Source organism: Solanum stenotomum, chromosome 7 (assembly GCF_019186545.1).
Source record: "Solanum stenotomum isolate F172 chromosome 7, ASM1918654v1, whole genome shotgun sequence".
NCBI classification, from domain to species: domain Eukaryota; kingdom Viridiplantae; phylum Streptophyta; class Magnoliopsida; order Solanales; family Solanaceae; genus Solanum; species Solanum stenotomum.
Window position 1 is genome coordinate 48964492 of NC_064288.1, and position 7886 is coordinate 48972377.

The 7886-nt window shown below is 32.8% G+C and overlaps 1 pseudogene; it reads left to right on the forward strand.

Moving 5' to 3' along the window:
* Positions 1–3176: 3176 nt before the first annotated feature.
* Positions 3177–7417, forward strand: LOC125869985 (E3 ubiquitin-protein ligase UPL5-like; annotated as a pseudogene).
* The last annotated feature ends 469 nt before the right edge of the window (positions 7418–7886 follow it).

A 7886-nucleotide genomic window follows, 5' to 3' on the forward strand; every position in this document is an offset into this window, starting at 1 on the left:
ATAATAACTCAATGTGAGAGAAGAAGAGCGTAAATTCACTAGAAATATTATTGCAGCTAAACTAAGAAGCCATTGACATATGACGTTACAAGAAAAGAAATATTTTACTATTGCATATTAAAACGATGTGATGAGTTTATCAATTTTAGTTGCAATAATATTTCTACTAAACAAAACAAGATGTTCCACTCTTCACCTTTCCTCACATGGAGTTATTATTTCTACTAAATATATAAAAAAGAAAATCGAACATTCCATACATAAATTGTGGATAAAATAGATAAAAGTTTGGGGAGGACCAAAAAAACACCAATATTACAAACATGAGGGACTATTATTTCTCCATGTGAAAACACTCAAGAATGACTTTGGGTCTTAACTCAAAGATAAGATATTATTTTGGGCCTTTACTCTATTAATTATGCAGGATTACAAAAAAAAGCAATCAAACACTATAGAAAAATAATTTTTATACAACATTTGCAAATCTACCAACAAAATATTGTAAAAAATTAATATATGCATAACTTTTATCTTATTTACAAATTAAACATGGTACAAATGAATACATGAATAACATTCATTTATTAGCCTTGAGCTTATCCCGCTAACAAATGACCCTTAAGGGATATATTATACACGTTGCTCTATTCTAGGATCTCACAGCAAATATGATACAAAATTCTTAAATAGTGGAATTTTATGTAATTATTTGAATGTATATGTAAGATTAATATATGTGATATGAATATATGTCTAATTAGGTAGTTTTTTTTCATATATATTGCACAAATCTTGAATCTTAAATACTTTTATCATTGTACTCCCTCAATTTAAAAAAAAGAATGACTTAGTTTGACTTGACACAAAATTTAAGAAAATAAAGAAGATTTTTTTAATCTTAAAGTTCTAAATAAAGTTATATCAAACGTACCAAAATTACTCTTTAATCTTATGACCTTAAATATACATGTGAAAAAAGCTAAAATTAAAATATTGCCACAAAAGAAAAAAGTCATCTTTCTAAAACAAACAATTTTTTTTTTTTATATATCATTTCATTTTTTAAACTAACTAAAAAGAAACATAATTCAATTTTCTTTTAAAACGGGAAGTATTTTGGATTTTTTTGACTTTATTTTTGTCTGATTCATTTCACTGAGCACTCCTCTAACATTTAAATCTTATGACCTTAAATATACATGTGGAACAGTGGAAACAAGTTAAAATATTGCCACAAAAAAAGTTATCTTTTTTTACAACAGACTAAAAAAACATACTATCACCATTATCCCCACAAAAATTATGAAGATCCACCACAAAATTTGACACCCATAAACAAACTCATCACCATCAAAAGGTCCAAACTCACCACCAAATATCACTACCACCATTGTCAGTATCGAGTTTTTCTTCTCCACAACCTTTAATTCCCACTTCGTTGTCGCACCTCACCAACAAATGCATCATTAGATTTTTTTAAAAAAAACTTATCAATTTTATCAAGCACCAACAAAGCCGAAGAGAAAAATCAAATATAATGAAAATAGTGAAATCAAATAAGCATTAAAATAGGATATGATGAGAGATAGTGGGAAAGGATTTTGGTGGAGGTATAGTTGGGTGGATGAAAATTGGTTATGAAAAAATGATAAAAAAAATAAAAATAAAGAAGAAGAAGAAGATGGTTGCCTGTGAAGATGAAGAGGTGTGGTGTGGGGAAAAATTCATTTTTAAATAGTTAAGGTGTGTAATAGGTCGTCATGATAGTTTAAGCGTGTACTGACTTTTCGAGAAAAGTTCAAGGGTGAATTTATGTCTTTTCCCTTATATCAAATGTACCAAAATTAGCTTTAATCTTATGACCTTAAATAAACATGTAGAAAGCTAAAGTTAAAATATTGCCATAAAATAAAAAAAGTCATCTTTCTAAAACAAACTAAAAAAATTATATATTATTTATTTATTGAAACAAGATAAAAAGGAAAATAGTTCAATTTTCTTTTAAAACGGGCAGTATTTTGGATTTTTTGACTTCTTTTTTGTCTGACTCATTTACAAGAACACTCCTCTAGGCTCTAACATTTAATCTTATGACCTTAAATATACCTGTGGAAAACTAAAGTTAAAAAGGTTATCTTTTTAAAACAAACTAAAAAATATATATAGTTTTCTTTTTTGAAACAGCCAAAAAAGGAAAATAGTTTTAAACAAGGAATTTGAATTTTGGATTTAAAAAAGAATGACATAGTTTCATGACACAAAATTTAAGAAAATAAAGAAGACTTTTTATTCTTGTAATTTTAAGTTAAAGTTATGTCAAATACTCAAATGTATCAAAATAACCCTTTAATTTTATGACCTTAAATATACATGTAGAAAGCTAAAGTTAAAATATTGTCATAAAAAAGTTATCTTTTTTAAAACAGACTAGAAAAAAAATTAAAAAAAATAAAAATAAAAATAATATATATATATATCGGACAAAAAAAGGAAAATAGTATAAAACGAGGGGAGTATTTTGGATTGTTTGACTTTTTTTTTTGTCTGATTCATTTCCGCGAATACTCCTCTAACATTTCATCTTATGACCTTAAATATATACGTGGAAAGCTAAAGTTAAAAAAGTTTATCTTTTTAAAACAGAATAAGAATTTTTTTTGAAATAGACAAAAAAGGAAAATAGTTTAAAACGAGGGGAGTATTTTGGATTTTTTGACTTCTTTTTTGTCTGATTCATTTCTGCAAATACTCTTCTAACATTTAATCTTATAATCTTAAATATATATGTGGAAAACTAAAGTTAAAAAAGTTTATCTTTTTAAAACAGAATAAGAAAAATATTTGAAATAGTCAAAAAAGGAAAATAGTTTAAAACGGTGGTAGTATTTTGGATTTTTTTACCTCTTTTTTGTCTGATTCATTTCCACAAATACTCCTTTAACATTTAATTTTATGACTTTAAATGTACATGTGGAATGCTAAAGTTAAAAAAGTTTTTATCTTTTTAAAACAAAATAAAAAAATTATTTGAAATAGATAAAAAAGGAAAACAGTTTAAAATTAGTGCACAAGTGGAGGAAGGGTGAGGCTTAACAGGCAAGACAAATTTGACTTCCACTAACGTATGTTCAAAATTAGTGCAGAGCTCAAAACTCTTCTCTTCTTGCTCATCAATGGCGTACCAGTTACCTCACGAAACTAGCACCAAACGCAAGTTCAATGATTATGCCGCTGCCAGCACAGCCAGGATGAGACGTAACGAAATCCTCTTCAATTCTTCTCTGGTAACTCCCATTCAATTCTTCATCTGTATGTTATCGGAATGTGGTATAAAAAATGACGATATCCTGCAACTCGTCCGGAGAATGCGAAGCACGAGCCATCCTTACACGTGGAAGCTGATGAGTGACTTGAATTTGGTTATTCATGACCTCTGCAACTGCAATAACAACACAGATATTAATGCTAATGTCACCCGTATGATGAAGATGCTTACCCATTTTCTCGCAAACACCCCAAAGGATGGCGCAGATGGATTGGAGGAATATCTCCAAATATTTATTCACTCCTCTGTTCCTGCGGCTCTGGTAAAACTTTATGTATCTCCTTCTGTAATTAAAAAACAAGCTGCTCATGGATGCGTTTGTCATTTTATAGATTACTGTAAGACACTTTTCACCAATCCTACAACCATATATAGGCAGTTCGCTCCAGAGGCATATTCAGGATTTTGAGATGATGGGTGCACTATTACAAAAAGGTGGATCTAAGATATAAATTTGATTGATTTAACATTTAGGTTCTTATCACTAAAAATAATTAAAATTTTAAAATTATAGGTCCAAAGTTATTTTTACCTATCCAAACCACTTAAAGAGACATTACCCAATTTTAAAAAGAAAAATAAAACAAGATAACTAAAAGATTCAAATTTCTAACCTTACTTTGAGAGGTGCACCCAACATAATCACACGGTATAATACTTCAAGTGTGGGTTCACATATTTATATTTAAATAGTTTTAAAAAATATAACACTACTATATATGATTTCAGGAGGGGAGCATGGGTTCACGTGAACCCGGTGACCCCCTCCTGGATACGCCTCTGGTTTGCTCCTATATTCTTCGAGTTCTGTACGATTCTATAAGAGGGGTTGCGGGTGTTGATAATACTTTATATATATTTTGCTGTAGTAGTTTAGCTGCAATGATGAAGGGGAAGGTCCATGATGTTAAGCATGTGTTAAGATTGCAGGATATTTTCCCTTTTGTTCATGAGTTGGCAACAAGGCTATCTCATGCTTTGGAATTGAGTGTGCAATTAGCTGAGTTTATACAGTTATCAGAGAGTGATGTGCGTGAGTTTATTCAGTTCATGCATCGGGTAAAGTGTGCAATACGACGTCAAAAAGCATTTGGCAGTCCGGTTAGTTTCCCTTCCTTGATGCAAGATGAAGCAAGAAATGAAAGATCTGAGATTGAAGGCGTGCATCATGTTTTTTGTGACTTGCTGGAAAAATCGGAGATGTGTCTAAAGGAACTGGAAAGCCAGCTGGGTTTGGTAAACATAGAAAGAGGTGAGCCTATTATAGGTTGTTGGTCCCAGTATCTTTTAATTCTAAAGGAGTTAGAAAGCATTTCGAAGTTGTATAAGAGATTGAATGAAATGTTTTGGGAGAAGATGAGTTGCTTTGTGCTTTCTGATAGGTAAGCTTTCAAAAAAGTCTACAGATTATCAGTGGATTCTTGAGCACAAGGAAGTAACACATTTGAAGATAAGGCAGCGTTTTGCCTTGAAGATGCTTCTAGAAGGGAGGCACAAGAACGAGGAGCTTTACGAGATGCTCATTTGCAGGTCTCGTTTGTTTGAAGACTCATTTCAGTACATTGGACATGCTAGTCCTAGGTCTCTGCAAGGTCAATTATTTATTCAATTTGAGAATGAAGAAGCTACCGGGCCTGGTGTGTTGAGGGAGTGGTTTTCCTTGGTATGTGAAGCCATTTTCAACCCTCACAATGCTCTATTTGTTTCATGCCCAAATGACGGTAGAAGGTTTTTCCCAAATCCAGGTAAACTTTTATTGCCTTTATGTACACATAAATATGACATTTTGTTCTCATTTATCCCTTCTGTTAGTTTTTTGATCTAAAGTTGTCGAGTATGAAAGATGTTTCTTATCTGATTTTTCCTCAAAAATAGATAAATAGTATGAGATAGAGGTTGAATCTTTGTGAGTACGAGTATATGTATTATCTCTCTTTGTGTTCACACTCTCATAGCATTCTTTGAGGTTCAACTATTTCATGAAACCCATGTCTGAGAGTTTTACTGATTCGTTGCTACATAAATTTTAGTAATTCCAAAGTGCATTAATCTATTTAAAGTAATGGTAAGCGAAATGGAACTTGTATAACTAATGAAAAAGGAATGAGGACACACATTGGAGGTTTGTGGAAGGAACTACAGAAACATGAACTATTCATTATTCAAGGGTTGAGTATACGAAAAAAAAAGGATCCTGATATGGAAAGATAATACCCGCTAAAAACGGAATTTCAGATGTTTAGCATCTTTTCGTGTATCAAACCACTGCTACATTCCCCTTCTCAGATTTTTTTAACTATGTAGCCGACCCAAAAGAAGGATAGAAAATCCTCCTTTGAAGGAAGAAACAACTAGGACAGCTTTTAGAACAACTGAGCAGCAGCCCCAACCTACAGCCCAAGCCTGATACTATGATTGGGAAGGACAAACAATTAATAGTTTATTTACTATTAAGTCTTGCTATACACTCTTGATCAAAGGTAGGTTTTTCCTTTTGGCAGCAATCTTATGGATCATCTGGAGAGAAGATTCAATGATACTTCGCCGAGACAGGAAAGAATATAATGTTAGTTTGAACTCAAATGTAAACGACATTGATACCATACTTGACTTCATAAGTTCATTTACTGTCCAGCAGAAAAGCTGAGTTTTTGTCTCCTTTTGGCACTTCTGCCAATATTCATTTACTGTCCAGAAAAGCTGAGTTTTTGTTTAATTTTGCCAGCCTGCTTGAGGAGATTAAGCCATTATAACATGCTGAGATTTTAAATTTAATTTTGTCTCGATTTAGTTCTCATGTAGTATATTTTCTTAGTTGTGTTATTATTGATGTCCTTTGGTTCTCTGATTCTCCAATCACACTAGGCAATCAGATAAAGTTAATGAAGTAATGATCGAAAGAGTTTGTCTTATTTATGGCATGGCAGTTCTAGCTAGATATCTTTCTCTGATGTTTCACGAAAGTAATATTATTCTCTCTGCTACAATGCAAATAACCTTCATCGGCATTTGTGCTTGCAGCATCTAAAGTTGACCCCTTGCATCTTGAGTATTTTGTCTTCTCTGGCAGGATTATTGAATTGGCCTTGTTGCATAGAGTACAAATAAGCATTGCTTTTGATCGTGTGTTCTTTTTACAATTAGCTGGAGAGGATATTTCGTTTGAAGACATTAGGGATGCAGATCCCTACTTGTACAGTGTCTGCTAGAAGATACTGAAGATATCCTAGGCCTAACATTTGTTTGTGAAGATGAAGAATTGGGATCCAGGAAAGTAGTGGAGCTTTGCCCTAATGGGAAAAATACAATAGTGAACAGTCAGAATAGGGATAACTATGTGAATCTTCTTGTTAAACACCGTTTTGTCACATCAATTGCTCGTCAGGTAGACCATTTTGCTCAAGATTTTGGTGACATAATTACTGACCGACGGCTCCGGGAATCCTTTTACCGGATCCTAGATCATGAAGACCTTAACAGGATGCTTCATGGGAGTAAAACAGTGGTTTCTGTAGAAGACTGGGAAGAGCATACAAATTAAAATGGCTACAAAAAAGATGATCCTCAAATATCCTGGTTCTGGGAGGTACTTATTTCTTGTCTGCTGCTAAGTATGTTTCAGAGTATTAACTATCGAGAAGTCTACACCTTGGCCCCTTTGATCTCCTCTTTCTTTATTTTTTTCGGATGTGGTAGATTTCTGAACTCTTTCTATGTTATTATCCCGACAACATTTTCAAAGTTATCTTTTCTATTGCTGCAGATAGTTGGAAGTACGTCGGCTGAGCAGAGAAATGTGCTTCTCTTCTTCTGGACTTCAATGAAGTCTCTGCCTGTTGAGGGTTTTGGTGGTCTAGATTCTAAACTTCACATCTACCGAACTTCAGACTCTCATGATTGCTTGCCTTCCTCGCACACATGCTTTTACCGCCTGTGTTTCCCTCCTTATCCGTCTATGGATGTCATGCAAAATCGTCTTAACATAATCACCCAAAATTATGTTGGTTGCAGTTTTGGTGCCGAGTGACGTGCAAATATTTGGGTTGAACTTGTACATGTGATATGTAATATTCTTAAATAGATGTAAGAAATGCCAACCTTCTATAACTTGACTTCTGTGAGAAGGTATCTTTTGTTTAGGGATGGCAAATGGAGCGGGCCAAACCTGCATAAAGTTGTGAAGACTCTAACTCACCCCGCTCAGCGTAGGAGCAATATGTGCATTTTTTTCCTTATCTGCTTGAAAACATAATATTTATATGAAAGAGCTCTCCTCTGCTGATTTGCCCCCTCTCAAAATGGTTATCATGTTCTCTTTTAGAATGGGCATATTAGACTGGAATTTATAAATGATTTTTTCCTTACATTATAGCTAAAAAATTGCAACTTTTACTACTCTTTCTTATAGTTATTGGTGAATATCTAATTCGAATAGTGAAAGTAGTTTATGTTTGATTTAATATGGACAGTTGGTAAACTACGAAAACCATTAAAAACCATTGGAATAGATGGATTGATATTAAGGAATCCTAATTCAACCTGATTGAAATGATTTTCG